Source organism: Pezoporus occidentalis, unplaced genomic scaffold (genome assembly GCF_034315485.1).
Source record: "Pezoporus occidentalis ecotype Australia unplaced genomic scaffold, CSIRO_AGI_Poc_V1 ctg166, whole genome shotgun sequence".
NCBI lineage: Eukaryota > Metazoa > Chordata > Aves > Psittaciformes > Psittacidae > Pezoporus > Pezoporus occidentalis.
Window position 1 is genome coordinate 2,170,810 of NW_026913488.1, and position 19,191 is coordinate 2,190,000.

A 19,191-nucleotide genomic window follows, 5' to 3' on the forward strand; every position below is an offset into this window, starting at 1 on the left:
TTTGTCTGCCCAAGGGGTTTCAAAACTGTCCTCTCAGATCTGGCACTTGCTGTATACACTGTGTCAGCGGGTGGTGGAGGTGGTGACAGTGACCTCTCATGGTCCCTCTGAGCCCTGTTTTTTGAACGCACTCCACACAGGGCTCAATAGAAGCTGCTCTGGAGACAGAATGATGCTGGGAGCAGCTGCTGGCTTATTAAGAGGTTTGTCGTGCTGAGAGCATGACACCGCAATGCTGGAAGCAGCCCCAGCTGCCGGCAGCCTTTGTGGAGGTGTCGCTTCAGACATCCCCAGCTCTCAGAGGGATGAAACCAACCTTTTTCTTCTCCTCGGGCCATAGTTTTCTGCTGATGATCCTGCCTGTAAGTACTCCTGTGCTCCCTTTGCGCCAAAGGCAAGCCTGTTGCCGCCAAGCTAAAAGCTCTTGGCACTGATTATAACAGGTCATGCTCTTCAGTCCGGAGTTCACTGGTGCAATTATTCATGTTTTAGCCAGGATGGTGCCTGACACATGAATGCCCCAGCTCTTCACAGCCAAAACGCAAAAAAAAACAAATCAAGGGAGACTCCTGAGGGGTCCCTGTCCCTTGAGATTCTTGTCCATGAGTTTGCTGTCCACCCAAAAGATGGATTTTTCTGAACTGCTGCAAAAAACATCAGCACCAGCAGCAGTTTCTGGGCTTTCTGAGACTCATGAGCTTATTTATTGCTGGAATGTGCCTTTGAGAAGGATTTCTACTGCTGGTTACTGAGTTTGTTAGGAGCTTTTTGTTGGGTTGTTTTTTTAACATGGGAAAGTTTTCCAGTATTGCTGGAGAGGTTGTTTCTTGAAAGGCTTGTTGTGGTAAGAAATGGCTACAGCTGGAATTAGAGCACCTAAAAATAGCAATGATAGAAATAAACAAATACTATCACTCCAGCCACATGAAAAAGTAAGCTTAAGATAGAAGATCCAGGGACTTGACCTTAGACTTCTCTCTTCAGCAGAGTCTAAGCACTGACCAGTCATCGTCATAGGCTTTGTGTGGGACATTGCATTGTTTTGTGGGATCCTCTCCCCACTAAAATTCCTAAGAACTGAGTGCTGTCTCAGCCAGCCAGACGTGCCTGTGTTTGAGAGACTCTCCATCAAGCATCCTTGTTTGCATATGCTCTGATGAATAAGAGCTTTCCTGTTCTGTCTCAGTGGGAACTGCATTAAAACCTTTTCTGTGACGTTCTCCCTGGCCTCATCCACATACCTGATTAGGCAAGCAAGAGAGCACTTCAGGCTCTTTAAGAGACATCCACTGAATATATGAACTAGCCTAAAAGCATTTTGGAGGCCATATGGGCCTTAATATTAAGTTTCACAGGCCAAGTCCTCATCTTTTTGACATATCTGGCCCTTCTCCTAGTATTCTTTGCCAAAAATCATTATTCATCTAAAATAGCTTCATCTCCACAAGGCTGTATAATCAATATTGCCAGGTGCTACAGGGGCTAATAGTGCATAATAACTTCTGGGACTGTTCTAAAGTCCATTGGGACACTAGTGAAATAAGATCTGATTTGGTATAAACAAGGATTCTGCCCTGGATTTGCCGTATTTGTGGAGATGAAACGTGTGATGTCCATGTACAATTGTTTAAAGTAATCTCTGTGCAGTATTGATCACGGGTCATTTGTCATGTGGGCTTAATGAAGGCACAAGACACCTCCCAGAGACCAAGGAGGCAATTCCACACACATAACCAGACAACAAAGCCCATGTGACAACCGCCCACTAAATTAACTACTCCTATTCTTCTTCTTCATGGTAATGATGACAAAAGATGCACATCTCCAGGGAATGAACTCTCCACCTTGCTTGACCCATCTGACAATCATAGAACTCAGAAAGTGTCTTCTCAATAAGGTCTTCTCAAATAAAAGCCAACATCTGACTAAAGGTTGAGAGAAATCAGGCATAAAAGACTCAAGTGAAAGATTTCGTCTAGCAGAGTTAAAATAAAACACATTGTGTCAGGCACATAGGAACAGGCATATTATACACCCAGGAGCACACACAGGCATCTCTCTGTTGCACACCTAAGACATGAAAAGCTATCACATAAAATGATGTATTTTTATCAGCCATCCCCATACCTTGCAGGAATTTCTGCAGGAAACCAACTTTACGCTGCATGAAGCTCCACCCATCCAGATGATGTTGTCATTTCCATGGTAACTAAAGTACCTCAAAGGCAAAAGAACAGATGGTGACTGGAGAAAAAAATAATCCAAGGACCAAAAGTGAACATATGCAGTGCAAGAAAAGATATTAAGCTGTGGGCAGCTATTAGGTTTATTATCACTTGCAAAGAGAGACCTCGATAAACTCAGTCATGGCTCTGCAGTGAGGAGTTGTATAATCAAATCAGCTGTGCGACAATACCAGTCTTACAGCAGCCCATGTTCCTTCTCCCTTCCCCTTATACAAATTTTGAGAAATAATTGTCCTTGGTCCCTTAATGGCTTGTTTTGCTTTAAGGACAACAACAGCAAAAAGAGGCAGAAAGAAGGTCTTGCTCGACTGCCCAATGCATTGAGATCAAAGTCTCCAGAAGGGAGCAAGGAGTATGTGGTTATACTTTCCTGACACAGGCTGCAGTAGCCAGGGGAACAAAACTGCACATATACAACCTGTAGCCCACAACATCCAGCTCACGTGTACTCTGTCTGGCTCCTGTACTTTGGATTTACATGCGCCATGACATGAAGGATGTGCTGGCAACTCAGCAGCAATTTGGAACATCTTTAAAATTAGGTTAATAGTTATGACACAGTCTTTGCCTGAATTCCTCTGGAATTAGTCCATCTTTGTGGATTGCTGTCAATCAGAAGGGAAACTTGCAATTTACATAGGACAATTTGTTCTGTGTCAGCTTTCTAAGACTCTGAGCAAGGCAAGTGTAATTTGGGAACAGGAGCTGTGATGGAGAGAAAAAAAAAAAACGTATATTTTTAGCCTGCTCTCACTAGAAGTTTTCTGCTCTATATTATATAATTTATTTGAGATGCAAAGTTTTGTCAAAGTGAAGAAAGTTAAAAACGCATTCTGTTACCTAAACTCCTCACAGCTTAAGGTGCACAGAGCTGGAGTAAACTTCCAAGTGACAAAAATTCATCTGTGAATCTCCTTGTCTGTAAAATAGGAGCTCCTCAAGTCCTGCAGATTGTGTGTAAACATTTTCCTGTGAGACTATGAGCTGCTCAGACCCCGCTGTAATCAAGGACCAAGGCAGCACCCAAGGTAGATGCCTGCTCTTCTCAAACAATTTCTTATTGCCGGTGACTTTTTACCACACACGCTGTTAGTCTGCATTTCACTCTTAATGAACAATGGGACTGCACAAGCCTCTCTCAATCACACATGCTGCTGTGTGAGCACAATGTTGTGCAGCTGGAGCAAGAAACGCTTCGTCACTTAATATTTTAAAGCATAACCAAAGAAATAGAGGGAAAAAAAAAACCACCATAAAACTGTGTTAGTATATTAAATTATACGGACACAAGCAAGGCTGTTGGTGCTGCTGATTTCTTTCTGACTTTCCTCTCCTTTCTTTTCCAAATTCTAAATATGGAGCTTCAAATCTCTATAGCTGTTAATCCTTTCTCCAGCCTAAAGAGCCCTTGCAGACAGATGCACGGACATCATTGCGCTCGCAGTCAGCGTGCGACCTGCCGGCAGAGGGCAATGCTTCATGGCTATTCAACCAAAACCACTGGAAAACCTTCAGAAATCACAAGGGGTTCGTGGGGAAAAGGGATAAGAAAAGGATGCTTCTGTGCAAGAGAGAAGGGAGCACTATAACCGTGTAGCAAAACCCATCCATGCCAGTCCCACACAGCCAGGAATTTCTTCCCAAATTTAACTGGCTGATAAATTCTGAGATAAGGAAACACTGATAAATGGCCAAGGTATGAATTAAAAAGTTGCACTGCACAGTCCCTGGAGCACGGGGAATCAATCAGCCATCGGTTCTGCAGACCCAGCACTTCTGGCCTGATTTTCCCAAGAGATGGGGAGTGAGAGTCACTAGGGCTGATGCCTGACACTGCTCCTTGTGACTCAGGGGATCTCTGCACCACCTGATGCCAAAGCTGGTTATCATCAAGAGGGTAGCAGGGAATAATAACGAACAGGAAAAAAAGAGAGAAAAGGCAGAATTAAGTATCCTGAGGTTCTGCTGAGCATTATAAATATAATCTGCTTCCTACTGTGTGTGCTACTGCTTACTGCGTAGAGGCTCAAGCGTTCCATAAACACATTGACCATACTGATGCATAAGTTGCCTGTCTGGGAAAGGTGCTATCCCTTAGAAGAGACCAAACACAGATGACAGAGGCTTAATATCAGCAGTGATTCTTGCCTAATACTGCGCCCTGGCTTTGTAGGTTCACATTCTCACTGTGCATGGGCTGGCAGAGGTTTGTTCACACACACGATGCCAAACACCCTAAGTATATTTGCAAACTCTTATTCAGATAGAGCTTCACACTGAAAAGCGATACACCTTGTTCCTCATGTTTCTGTCTTCAAAAGTTTCAGGTGTCCCACAGCAATGATAAATAATTTAAGGATATAAAGCCTCCATATGTGGAGTTTTGCAAAGCCCTAGGAGGAAAGGAGCAGCTAAAATGATTTATGTTTTAGATAAAGAAGGCATAGATACTGAGAACTGGATATTCTCCATATGGATATTATCCATGGATGGATATCCATATGGATATTATCCATTGCCATCTGAAGAATTTTACACATTACTAATAGCATGTGAGCATGCTCATTTTTTTTTCCTCAAAATGATATCTGAGGCCAGCCTCAGCTCACCTGTGAAATGGACCCTCTGACTTCTGATAGTACCTCATGTTCTTTGTTTCCTACTGTGTGACTGGCCTGATTAAATCATACAGAGCAAAGGAGGAAGACATTTTCATATTCTCTGAAGGGTTTTAGTACGGGGTTTCTTTAGAGAGGGGAAGTATACTTCATATTTTAATAAAGCCAAGGTCATTCTGTCGTTTTTCTTTGTTTTTTTTCATGAGAAATAAGAATTATTACCCTTTCCATGGGACTGAGAACATACTTGGACAAGACAAATAGAATATTTCTGGTCCCATTAATGTTATCCATGCCTAACAAAGCATCCCAATAAAATGCAATGGCAAACCCATCCAAGAACAGCCAATTCTGTCACACTTGGAGTACTGACCTGGAAGATGTGGTTCAGGTATCTGCTGTGATTTGGACAGGCTGGAAATGGTAGTGATGATATTCCACAGCGCCAGTGGGATCTTACCATGAAGGTGAGGCTCTGTACCTTCTTATGCCAAGAAGTCCATTAGGGTTGGAGAAACTCTCTGAGCTAAATCCAGTCAGAGCAAAAAAACCTCCAATTTCAGTGATTCAACAATTTCTCAGGAAAATTCATTATTTGCCCTCACCTTATGGCAGTGTTTTTTCAGCCATTGTATGGCTGCTTTCAAGAAGGAGTAGTGAGATTTTGCTTGGTACTCTAAGGCACCTTTAGTGAGAACTGTACTGTGTACATGCTGTTCTCAGTCAAAGTTCATGAGACACATGGCTCTTCTGCAAACTAATCTCAAAGCTACCCAAGCCAGGAAGGACAGTCTAGGCTGTTTAGTCTGGCTCCAGCCTGTCAAGGTTATCAGTGTTTCAGCTCGGCTTACATTAAAAAATACTTTTATTTAATTCAGTTGAACTTTGTCACCAGAAAGGAACAAGTCAAATGTAGAATTGCACCAGAGCAACACCTTGCCCCAAGGTGGACCCCAAAGCTTTAAGCGAGGTCTTTCAATTACAATATGTGGACAGAGTTAGAAATTAGTTGGATTTACAGTCAGTGGGGGTCACTTAAACTGTTATGTAAGCAATGCTGAAGGGAGAAATGTCCTCTGCCCTGCTCCCTTGAGAAATTAGGTGCCTAACTCTGGTCCCTTGGGTCCATGTAATTTCCTCGCCTACACAGCATGTTTCCCCTAGAAGCAAATCTATTTCTGATAGCTAGGCATAATTCTTCAGGCATATGTCCTGCAAATAATTTTCTCCAGCCCTCAATCATTTTTTTGTGGCTCTTTTCCGTACCCTCTCCAATTTTGTCACCATATGTTTTAAACTGCGGCTGTCAGACCCATAAACAGCCTCTCAAGTTCAAACTTACTAGTGTCATACGCTACAAGTCACCTGGCTGCAGACCCAAGGTTTATATCAGCACTTTCAGATGTGAGGGTCCAACTCAAAGCTGGCACTGCATTGCTGGTCCAGGCTTTTGTCTGTGTTTGCAAGAAGCATCTAATTGCTACTAGCATCTTTGTGAATTAAAATGCATTTTGTTTGGCCAAGCCAGGCAGTGCAGTTTGCTAAATCAGGACTCCTTTTCTTCGCTGCTCCACCAACCATAAAGTCATCTACAAATGTCATCAGGAGTAGATGCGTATTTGCTTCCAGATCACTGATGAATAGCATAAAGGAAAACTGTAGTAACACTCCTCTTCAACAATTACTTTCAAAGGTCTGTCAGTTAGGCAATTCTTATTTCATGTCTGCTCTTGTCTTGAACTCAATTACTTTTGCTTGGCTAAAACATATCTTCTAGGAAGTCACCCAGACTCCAACCTGAAAATGTCATGAGATGGTGATTTTTACCGATCCTCCCATTAAGTTTCTGCAATGATTAATCACTATGAACCATGTAAGTCTCCATTGCAATGTGTTTTTTTCCTCTGAATTTGACTTCTAGTTATCAATTCCTTTTATGACTTTCCTAGCTAGATTAAACAATTTTTTATACCTGGAATTCCCAGGCAGATACAGTATTTCCATTCACTCCTTATCCTAAATTATGTAGCTTTAAATTACCTCCTGCTGGTCCTGGGCTTCATTGACTGATGTTATATTTCTGCTAATGTGTTGTGCTTCTTATTCATGTTACTACTTCTATATTATTTTATATACCCTTATATATATAGGTACGTATATTCAAGGCTATATATACGTATATATATGCAAAATTGAAATCAGTATGAAAACTGTGATTGAAATCCAGACCACCATGTATCAGCAATGCACGTGAGAATCCAGGATAGGCTTAAATGATTATTATTAATTAATTTCTTTGAAGTTATTATGAGGGAAAGGATTTTGTGTGCCTATGAGATCAGAGTTACTTTTTTGCTCTGGAAAGACTGTGAAATACAATCACAACTGTAAGAGCAGTAACAAACTGGTGGATGTTGAAAGAGCTACAGCAGGCAAACATTCAAAGGTTTTCAAAAGGACTCTCATGTCTGAGCAGACTGAGCAAAGGGCAGGTCTCGGTCTTCTGCTGGTGTGTCAGCAAGCACTGCATCACTGAGCCTTACAACTTTTGTTTGCTGCCTGACTGCAGAGAAATGTTTAGTCACTGGCTCCATAGGGGCAAGAAGGCTGCAGAAAGATCTGGTATGTAAAAAAATCTGGACTTGAACTTGATGCTCCCATGCGGTCATCTCCCACGCTGTAATACAACGCTGATAAGATACCAAGGTTTTCTTCTAATTGTCTTAGTTGAAAAATTGGAGGCAAAATCTTTTTTCTTTCGTTCTTGGGTAGTGATGAGCATGGCACAGTCTTTGTCAATACCAAAAAGAAGCTGAGATATGGATAACAGTAGTCTGCTAGAAAATAATATATAGGAGAAATTGTTTGGGGATGCTGGGGGAATAAATATCATAAACACATGGACAATCAACCAAAAGAGGGGGTTTGTATCTTCTAAAATTGATTTTGCACTTGGTTTCCAATCCCTTGGCCCTGAATTCTGATTCTTGCCTGCCATTGTTCACATAACAGTGTTGAAACTCGATACTACATGTCTGAGGGATTTACAAAATAAAAGGGCAACTCTAAAAATCACTGTTATTTCTATTTTGGGGGCAATTGTTAAACAGTTTGACTTCCAGTTCTTAAGCAAAAAATGGGAGGCTTGGCATACATTTGCATTTTGCCCTGTTTTCGGCTGTCTTACGGCTCACCTCTTACATTGTAGTGGGATACAATGAATTGCTAACAACTGTATGTCTGAGTTTACATGTGTGTACATAGATAAAAAAGTAGTTGATTCATAAACAGATAGATGTCTATATAGGCAATCTTCTATGTAAAGCTCAGAAGTGTGCTAGACAGCCAACACACTACAACACATAAGAAATTTGATCTGATTTGTGCAATCAAAACAATTGTAAATGATTGCTTTTAATGATTTGTTTGTAATTTTGAATCATATTAAGTGTTCCCAGTGTTTTACTGGGTGCTTTTCAATTCATACTTTCTTTCACATTAACTTAAAATCATCCAATAATTCTGCCTAAGTTTAATTCATACCTTAAACCTAGAAAGACATACTTAAGACGTATTTAACTCAATATGCTATTCATATTAAAAAAAAACAGTCTCATGGCCTTCATTAAAAAACATCTGCCTGTCTCGTGCAGTCAAGGTTACGTACAGCTTGTTACACACAAATAGAAAACTCATATCAGGTCTGCTGCAGGAACCAAACCAACTTTATGAATACCAAAGTATTTTTTAAGTGAAAAGAACAAAGAGAAGGAAATTTTCTTTTTCAGATTATCCACTTACACTGTATGAACCCCCTGACACACAGAGACTCTAATGGAAGAGATTTTTCCTTACAAAAGAAAAACATTCTAGATCTAGAAGATAAAACCATAGCTAAGAAAACCTTTGATGTAAACCCTGATCCACAATGATTTATGCACACACAAGGTGACCATACAATGAAATGGGTCTTTTTCTGCTTATGATAAAGTTTATCCTGACAGGTCTTTTCAGGGTTTGAGGTGTACAGGTAACCAGGTGTGAATTTTTTGCCTAGTTATACATATTTTAGGCAATATACATTGCCTAAAAATAATTTTGGGCCACTCAAAACTTCCTTTAGTAGGTTTGAGGCTTTTTTTATGATTTTTTTTCTACTCCCCCCCCCATTTTAAAAATAAATGAGCATTAAATAAGTCATTATTTTGATTGCTTCCCAAATTGAACTTCTGAGTTTGAAATTAAGTGGGGCTGCTTAAATACATTTGTATATACGTATACTTTCCAGAAGAAAATAAATAAAAGAAAATGAGCAAAAGCTCACAAACCACTTTTTATCCCAAGCTTATTAAATTTAAACAAAACACTATTTTCTAAAAAAGGAAAATAAAAGTGATGGGGTTTTTTTTCTTTTTTTTTCCTTTTTATATTTTCACCCATAATTTGTTCTTCTGTGTTAATCCAATCAAACTAACTATTTCATAACCATGTGTTGGCTCATTCCAAAGAGGAAGACGATGGCCAATGGAGCTCTTCAATGCACAGAGTTTACCTGCTGAGAGTTTTTGAAACCAAAAGCCAGAAAAATGTCACTGGCAGCTCTGCCACGAAACATTGAAACTATTTCTTTTTGTTTCATTCAGATAGGAAATGACACAATATAGCTCCAGTTGGGTGATTTAATTTAAACAAACAAGCCTCCCTCCCATGCCAAATCACTGATTCAAAATGACAATTCTTACTTGGTTTCAATCAGAAACATCAACATTTTCAGTGTGACATTTCTGATTCAGAAGTTTTTGAGTTGTGTGTTTGTTTGGGATGGAGGTAGGGGTGATCTGTTGGCCATTTGAGCTCTTTGGTGTATTTTACTGATTTGTTTGTGGAGGGAAGTGGGAGGAAAGGACCATGAGAGAAGGACGGGAAGAGCCTGTTGCCTCTACCCATCAGTCTGGGATTTGTAGGCATCATGGCAGACATATGCAGAGATCCAAAGGGAGTTAACGGTTTGGTGTGTTCTTTACCTAGGAGCTTTACCCAGAAAGGATGAGGAAGCATGGTGGGGCTAAGGGGACAGACTCACCCATGTAGCTGAGTCTGCTGAGGGTTGATGAGGGCTATGCTGGCATCTTGTGGGCTGCGCAAAGCTCTCCTGCTCAGTTAGCCTGAAAATGGGATCTGTGTCATAGATCTGTTGCCACACTTTTGAGGGATTGTGGCACTATGGCTGGTAGGGTTCAACCTAGGTGGTCCTTGCATCAGCTCAACCCTGAATTCAGGTCACTTGGATAATGGCCTGCAGTTACCAATTGTTCAGTGCAAAGGGGAGAAACCTGGTGTGCTTTGAGCCTCCTGCAACACTGTGGGACAGGGATTCCTGTGGCACCGTGGGATATACTCACCATAGATCGAAGGGGTGCTCTCTGCTTCCCCCTCAAAACGGCCTTCACTTGTAAGTACACTTCCTCAGCTTCACCCCACAAACCCTCCCTTTCCTGGGGGTTTCTCCTCATTCCCTGTGTGATTTAGTCTTTCCAGAGTCTTAATCAGGTCCAGAAAAGGGCAACAAAGCTGGTGAAAGGCCTTAAGCACAAGTTTGATTAGGAATGGCTGAGGTAACTGGAGGTATTTAGTCTGGAGAAGGCTTGGGGGGGAACCTTATAGCTCTGAAAGGAGAATGGAGCCAGGAGGTGTCTGGTTTCTTCTTCCAAGTAGAAAGCAATAGGATGGGAGGTCATGGCTTCAAACTGTGCCAAAGGAGGTTTAGATGGACGTTAGGAAAAAATCGTTCACTGAAAGAGTGGTCAGGCATTGGAACAGGCTGCCCAGGTCAGTGGTGGAGACACTGTCCCTGGGGGCGTTCAAAAACTGTGTAGATCAGGCCCTCAGTGACATAGTTTAGTGGGGTCTTGGCAATGCTGGGGTAACAGTTGGACTCGATGATCTTAAAGGTCTTTTCCGACACAGTTGACTCTGTGACTCTGTAACTACTCAGGCAAGACAACAATTTACACCTGTGAATAAAAGGTCTGCCAAATCAGCAACCCAGGTGGCAGCATGACCTAGACCACTGGCACAGCAAGGGTGGGAGAGCAAAAGCCCAAGGACTTATATTTTGCACAGCTCCACTGGCCAGGAGCTGAATTTGTGCTGTATTTTAGGTACTGTTACTGCTTCATACTGAAAGGCTGGGGATAAGAGTGGCCTTTAATCCTTAAAATAGGTGTTGGGAGTCCTTGCTTATGTCCCTTAGCCCCAGAGAGGGATTCCTCACCTCTGCTCTGAATAGCACTCACTGGACCCCCAAAATCTCCCACATAGGTCATGAGCCTGAAGGGGCTGTGCTGTGCAAAGGGTATTTGCTCTTTTGGGGGTGGGGGGGGGGATAAGGGAGGAAAACTGAGATTGGAGTGGGATAAATTCCACTAACCTGAATTTCACCTTCTTTGCCTTTTCTCCCCTGCCCCCATCACTGCTGCTGTTGTGTCAGGTAGTGGCACTGTTGAGTACATTAACCCGGGGCTGAGCATTGCAGCCGCACCGAATGTGTGGCTGCGAGGCTCTATGTGTGTGTGTGTGCGCGCCTGATCATTACCATTTATTCCCCCCCCCTCTGTTCCCTCTTTCCCTCCCTCCCCAGTGCTGCAGGACTCCGTGAGAGAAGCCGAGGAAAGAGACACGGACCCATCAGCCCCCAGATCTGCTTAAACAAATCGCCGCCCCTTGCAAGGGAGGGAGAAGGAGAGAAAGGGCAAAACCAGATCCAAAGACAAAATAAAAGGCAGAGAAAGGAAAATCCAGCGGGGAGCAAAAAGCAGCCCCCGGACGCACCCTTTCGACGCTGTACTTTCAGCGAGGAGAGAAGGGGGGGGGTTGTGTGTCTGTATCTGTGTGTGAGCACCGATCCCGGCCCGTTAGAAAGAGGGGGTGTTTCCCCCGCCTCCCCTTGCCCTCCTCCCCTTCTTCCCTCCCTTTTTCCCTCCCTCTCTCCCTCTGCGCGGCCCGGCGGGGGGAGCGGGCGGCCGCAGCCCCGCATCCCGCCGGAGCTCCGGCACCAGCTAGGGCCCGCTCCGGAGATCAGAGAGCAGCCGGAATAAAGGGAACAGCTTCCTCGCCGCCAAACCAGCGCTGTTCTCGTCGCGGGGTTTTGCTCTTTCTTTCTTTTCTTGCTATTTTTTTTATCTCCATTATTTTTTTTTTTTTTTTAAACTCCCCGCCGGGAAAAGCAAAACCGAAAACGCTTCTCCCCCTTCTTCTTCGCCCCGCTTCAAAAGGCACCCAAACAACCAACAGCAACAAACAGAGAGCAAAAAATCCCCCTCAAAAAAAAAAAAAAAAAAAAAAGAAGGAAAAGAAAAAGCGAGAGAGCTAGAGACGAGCTCCATCGATTTCAAATCCAGGATTTTATCCAGTGCATTGATTTTTTTTTCTTCTTTTTTTTTTTTTTTTTCTCCTTCCCCCCGTCCTCCTTTCTTTCACCCCCCTCCCTCTCTCCTTCTCCTCCTTCCCACCTTCCCCCCTTTTCCTTTTTAATTTTATTTTGGATCCTGCTAAAATTAGCCGGGACTGCTCTGGGTGTTGCGTGTTAATTTGATTTACTCCGGGATTCCGGCTTCCAAGACGCCATTTTCCCCCCTTCTCGCTCTATCTCGCTCTATTTATCTATATCTATCTATCATCTATCTGCCGAGCTATCTATCCGTCTGTCTGTCCGTCCACCTTCCTCTCCCCGAGTGCCTTCCCTCCTCCCCCTCCGCCCTCCTCCCTCTCCGCTCTGCGTGTGCTGCGCGGCCGTGCGCTCCCCTAATCTGACAGATGAACACCGCCATGGGTTTGCCGCAACACAAGCAAAAGCACCTTTGGGGGCTGTGGCGAGGGATTGAAACCGGGATCTAAAGAGAAGACACAAGAAAAGGGGGAATCCGAGGAAAAAGGAAGAAAGAAGAAGAAGGGGAAGCTGCTAAGAAGACCCCAGCTGCCGTTTTGGGGATATGGGTTAGTAAAGGGGGGGGGAAGGGGGGGCCACAAAAAACCTGAGCCATCGAGGAAAGGTCTGTCTGATGATCCGGATTGCGGGAGGGTCTCACCCCTCTCTCTTTCTCTCTCTCTTTCCCCCCTCCTTTTTCTCCTCTGCATGTAAAAGTTAATGTCTTCTCCTTTTTATCGTGTTGTGACTTTGCAATGGCGCGGAAAGGGCTTTATTTATTGGGGGGGGGGGGGGAATATTTCTCCGCTGTGCAATACATGCGAGTTCTCTTCCTCTCCGACCCCTTCTCTCCCCATGCTTTGTGGCTGGTGCTTCTGGGGGAAGCGTGTTTGTGTGGTTGGGAGGGTAGAGGGGTATAAGCCCGTGCTGCTTGGAAGGGATTGCAGTATTTTGTAGGAGTTTTCATGATGTATTTACCCCCTGCCCCTTCATCGAGGCCGCTTTGGTAGCCGGTATGTTTCCCCGACAGTGCCGGGGGTAGGTGGCAGCGATGTGTGCGTGTGGAAATGCGGGGGGGGGGGGGGGGAGAAGAGTGTCGTTCACCCCCCCCACCGCCCCCCCCCAGCTTCTTAAATTGCAGGTTAAGTGGAGCTAGAGAGCAACATTGAAACCTTATGGGGATTTGTGTGCGTGTGCCCGAGTGTGTGTGAGTGTGCGGGGTCTGCGCTGGGGGAAGTGGGGGTGCTCCGGGGCGGCCCCGCGCTTGTTTTGACATTGAAAAGGGCACACAGCTCCGAAGAGCGGCAATTTGCAGGAGGCAAGAAGTGTGTGGGGGTAAAGGGTGGAAAAAAAGGGGGGGGGGGGAATTATTAACGCGGGATCCCCCCTCTCCCCCGTGCTCGGTAAGGCGCGTTAATAATGATTATTAATAAGCTGGTGATTGCCGCCCCCAGGACCCCGGTGTCCTCTATATACCCCTACCCGCCCACCCCCCCAACGGGTGGAAGTGGAGTTCAGCTTTGGGAGGTTTGAAAATACGATATTGGGGAGGGGTGTAGTGTTGGATATTATTAGGGTTGCGGGGGAGGCAGCCTGCAGCTGCGGGTGGCTATTGTCACCTCCAGCCCCAGCACAAGGCTCGCTGCCCACCTTCGTGCTCACACTCACGCCCGGACCTCGCCGGGCTCCCCCGGGGGGCATTGGGAGATCGCGTCCGTCCGTAGAGTCAGGAGCCCCCTCCCGCCCTTTTTTCCCTTGCGTGTGAGTGTGAGTGAGCGTTCATCACACCGGTCACTGTGTGTCCCCTGCGCTGCCTTGCCTCCGTCTGTGTGTATTTATGTGTCTAAAAAGGCAGTTGAGAGAAGGATTTCCGATTCGTTTCCGCTTCAAATAAACGGCGCTGATAATCTCGGGCCTGACGGCTGATGCTAAAAGGGCAATTCGCCGCCTGGAGACGGACCCTGCGGGGGTAGCTGTGCACTGGGGACCCCCACAGCCCTGTAACTCCCTCCCCAGAGGACAGGTTCTCCGTCTCCGGGAGGGTTTATGGTCCCTAGGGGTCCCCATTGGGGTGACGTGAATGCGCACTGGGGGTGCATGGGGAGGGGATGGGAGGGTTAAAGGAGAGCACTGCCCTTCATGCTGCTGCTGAGGGATGCCTAAAAGGGCCGGAGGTGCTGGGAGCGCGGCGAGCAGAGCCGGGCACTGGGAGGAGTCCGCCACAAGCAAATGCGGCCGGCAGGGAAGGAAGGAGGGAAAAAAAGTAGGAAGGGAAAAGGAGGGGTGGGATCGGGGGGAAGCCGTGCAGGGCTTCTCCCCCCGCCCGCGGAGGTGTTTCATTAGCCGCCTTGCCGCCGTGTGCCCCCATCTGTCAACCCGCGAAGGGCGAGCGGGGAGTTGAGCCCGCTAGTCCTGGGCGAGTCACCCGGACCTTCCCCATCAGCAGGAGCATGCCAGGGGCAAGGGGCTGCTGGCAAATCCAGCCCGGCGATGGGGATTATGGACCCAAATGGGAACAATTATTGATCAGGCTGCCCCTGCAGCCAGGACTAACTCGGTGCAGGCTACAGTTGTGATATAATCAGCTGTCTAACGCTGGGCAGCGGTACCACGAACTGAGGAAACAAGTGTCTAGGACCTTTTATCCCGGACGGGAGGGCAAAAATGCCTATCACGGAAAACGTGCTAGCGGTCGCCTCACGCACACACATCTCTGACCCTCGCTGAGATGACTCCCCTCAGTCAGAAGCTCCTTCCACTCAAGGGTGAAACTTTTCTTTCTTCTCCATTTGGTTTGTTTGTTGTTGTTTTTTTTTTTTAGATGAAAGGAGTTAAAAGAAAAACCCGCACAAAACCACATTCTAAACAATGAAGTTGTACTTTAATCTCTGCTCTGAAGGGTTATGTAAAACCGGGGTAAAAAAAAAGAAAAAGCAGGAACACTCAGTGAATGAAGGCTTCTCTTCAATCTCTTATTGGCTTTGTTTGGTTTTTGGTTTTTGTTTTTTTTTTAACTTCTCAAACTTTTAATTGAAACCAGATATCTATTGAGAAGTAACTGAGCCAAGAAAACCTCTGTTTTCTCTGCAACGAAGGATGGGGAATAAATAATTTTTTGCTGATGTTATTTCAAGTTGTTTGAGCTCTTTGGTTTCTGCCAAAAAGCCCAGCATAGATTATTAACACATTATCATTTTAGGAGGATGCACTCTGAAATGTAATAAAGTGGTGTGTTAGGTTTGTGCAGAGCCATAAACTATGCTAGTTGTTGGCAAACAAAAGAAACAGTGGCCGTGATTTATTATTAATAATAACCTAACTGAGCTATTTAGCTTGACTTGATGTTTACTGTGCTTCTCTACTGAGGTTGCTTAGTATAATTTTCAATAATGTACTGTGATTAAGTTGGGAACTGTTCTTTTTTAACGGCTCCTTTTGCCACGTGCTTAATTAACTCAAGGACTTAAATGCTTGAAAAGGTCCAACCGTCATCTCTTGGCTTTAGATGCTGCTTAATCACCTCTTCTGGTCTGTTTTGACCCAGCCTTTGAGCTCCTTTTCCCCAGCACTCACATCTCTTAGGTGTAAGTGCCAGCTTACCAACAGGACTCTTGTTTTCCATTACAAGATTTGGCTAATCCCAGTTTCAGTGACTTTTTTTTTTGCCCTCTCAGTAGGACTCAATTGCGCACACATAATCTTTCCCTTCTGTTTTCTTTCCCCTTTGGACAACACCCTCCAGGACTGAAAAAGTCTTGCCTTGTGCTCCAAGACTTGCAATTACACAGCAATTTTGACTCTTGACCCAAGTAGTAGCAAGAAAGGCTATTGTCTAATGAACCACGTAAAAACAGTTCTGGGGTCCAGCAGATTGCTGTGATGGAAATGAAAGCTGTCCCACTGAACTGATGACTGATTTGTTTAGCCATATGCCTAGGCAGTTCTTGCTCCCTGCTAACTACCCGTCTTTGGAATATCCGTGATCTGTGGGTCTGTGATGGTGCTGAAAGGCAGCTTTAATAACTGCCAAAATGTGCTCCATGAAGCATGGTCTGCAATAAGGCAGCTGAATAGGATTTCAGAAAATTCAGCATGCCATTTTGGCCTCCTATAACATGTAGGTACACAAGGTTTCAAGCGTGTGAGTTTCGCAATTAAGCATGCATTTGATTGAGAGACAATGGTAGCAAACCTGTGCGCAAAAGAAAAATAGGTGGTCAGATAAAATCCATGGCAAAATCTAACCTTATTGTTGGGAAGTCCAGGCACTCTTAGGGCAGCAGCAATCCAAGGTTTAGAGTTAGTCCAAAGCAATAAAGATGGGTGTCTATGGGAGAACTTTAGCTGAGAAGATTCCCAGTGTTTTGCTGCAGGTCTTGTGGTTTCTACTGGGACTGGTTTTGCTGCTGTTCATAGGTTCTTTATTTTCTCTCTTTCCAACTTGTTAAAAAAAAAAAAAAATACAGTTTCCTTTCCCGTTACCTTTGTTGAGGAAACAAAATGAGTCATCCTTTTAGGAAATTGTCATCTTGATTAAAGATGGGCTTTAAAACCCCTCAACTGCAGTTTTTAGCCTGGAGGGACTGTCAGATCTGAAAATTATTTCCAAACTGCTTTGCCTCCTGATAGAGGCAAGAAATCGGGTTGCAAGCATGCATCATTAGCACAGGGCTTCTGAGGTGCTCTCAAACCCTTAGTGACAATTTAATTCCCCTTCTCCAAATGTGAAGGCTTCACTTGATGTGGCTTTTAAAGTCCATGAAGTCTTCAGACCTGCTTAGGGATCTGCTGGATGCTAGGAACAAGGGCAGCCCCCCCAACAGGCACCTGCATTCTGCATTCACATTTAGTGGATCATGGAGAGAGCAAAGAGAGGAGAAACACAAAATCATTACTTAAATTGAGTAAAAGCAGCCAGAAAATAATGCAGCTTGTCTTTCAATGTGTGAAGGAAGTAGGGGATCGTAATTTCTGTTTATCATCTCTTGAGAGGGAGCAGAGTTAGAGACTATTTTGCCCTTTTTGAGTTGAATTTGCTTTGCAGCACAGATTGTCCAAACACAATGATGAGCTCTTACTGTAAGCTGTGGGGCAGCTGGAAATGAAAAGCAATCTTCTGACATTATTTCATTTAGGCTTTTGTTGTCTTCTATGAAACTGAAAATTTCAAAGAGTTCCTGGGTTACTTACCCCTTTCTGCAAAATGCCAAATCAAAGCTCTGGACCTCAAATCCCCTGAAGGTTATAAGGAATTGATCCAGGCTTCATTATGATCTTTACAGCTCTAGTTTGCTTCTAAGTCTAGCAGGGATCTTTGCAAGGTTTCAGGCCTCTGTATCTCTATCATATTTGCCTGTCCACACAACCTGTGTGTCATTGTCAGTGTGAGACAATGGCCCTGTTGACTTTGAATATGAAGGGGAAAGTGATGGGGTTGAATCACAAGTAACAAAACAGGAAGGTAGTCAAAGAAGTACTCTGGGAATGCAGTCACTAGTATTGTTCACAGATACCAGGGCTGGGGTTTAACCTTGCTTATGAGCAGTGACAGTGGTGGGGCTTGTGTAGCTGTCCATCCAGCACAGGGGCCTTTCAGGATAAAAAGGAGTACAGTGGTAAGGATGAGCCTGAGTTGTCTTTCTTTTGTAGGGCTGATGAGCCTAATTGACTTTTTTGAAAGCAAGCTCAAGGTGTGGAAAAGCAATGCAGTAGACCAATCTCCATTCAAACATGAGGTCAGAAGGTGGTGGAAAGGCTCTGACCTGTCTTGGTCAAAACCACAGTACAGCTTGGCCCAAGGCTTGACTCTGCAGGCGCATTATACATCGGGATGAAAATGCTGGCAGAGTTGGGTGCTGGGGTTGCAGCTAAATGCTTCTGTAGCATGGTTTATGAAGCTTCTTGCTACCTCTCTGGAGTGAAATCCTGTTTCTGCAAGGGCTGATGTACAGTCTGGGACAGTTAAAGGCTCTGTGATTGTGGCAGCGATGAGAGTTTCCTCTACTGTAGCACTGTGTCTCCTGTAATAGTGCTTGGGAAAGCTGTCCAAAAGAATGTGTGGTAGGCAAGCGTGGGGTAACCCAGGACTCACTTAAATACCTCAAAATTAGAGATAGGTTAAAGGTCGGAAGCCTGAAGTGTTATGCTACTTTGAAATTTTTGTTAGCCTTAACCTTTAAAACTGATATATGTATATGTATACAGTGAATCATTCTGGTTCTGTCCTGGTATTTCAGCAGATGGAGAAGCTGGTTTTAAGATGGGAGGGAGAAAATTATGATACTCAAACTACAGGTCAAGCTGCAAGGTGTTACAGGCATGTCTCTCCTCCATATGAATCCACATGTCATGAATAACCTAATGATGTGATTTCTGAGATTTGGGCAATGGCCTAACTTCCCTGTGTTTTTCCAGACACAGTGTATTCTGGAGTGATACTGTGAATCATGCCCACCTCTCCTAAAGTCCTGCTGAATTTTTGGCTTTGGAGAATGCAGTGGGGTTTCTACCACAGCTCCTCTGAAATCGTGTTAGTTTGCTAGACAAGGAAATTCTTCCTATAGCTTTTAATTTTTTCTCCTGTTTTTAATTTTTTTTTTCTTAATTCTTTTTCTCTCTAAAGCCTTCCTATGGAGCTGTATAGTGGGGATTCAATAGAATTCTGTACGGGGAAATAATTCTCTGCTGAATTCTTCAGTTGTTTTTTCAGAAGGGGTCAGACACGTGAAGCTTAACTGGAGGAGTTTAGTGTTTGGGATTGTGTACATGCAAAGTCTTACAGCAGGCATCAGGGCAAAATGTTATTATATATGCCCATTGTTCTTAAGGTTGCGAAACAGTTTGAAATATTAACCTATATATTCACATCCTTGTAACTTCCATAAACCTTCTCATAATGGGC

At 44.3% G+C, this 19,191-nt stretch overlaps 1 protein-coding gene across 3 annotated transcripts in view; it reads left to right on the forward strand.

Moving 5' to 3' along the window:
• Positions 1–11,837: 11,837 nt before the first annotated feature.
• Positions 11,838–19,191, forward strand: part of SETBP1 (SET binding protein 1) — a 261,348-nt gene continuing 253,994 nt past the window's right edge. The window contains exon 1 of one of the 3 annotated variants that reach the window (XM_062613396.1): positions 11,838–12,859. The gene's annotated coding sequence lies outside the window, so the exon portion shown is untranslated. The remainder of the gene's footprint in view (positions 12,860–19,191) is intronic. The other 2 variants (XM_062613395.1, XM_062613394.1) reach the window with 2 other exon arrangements.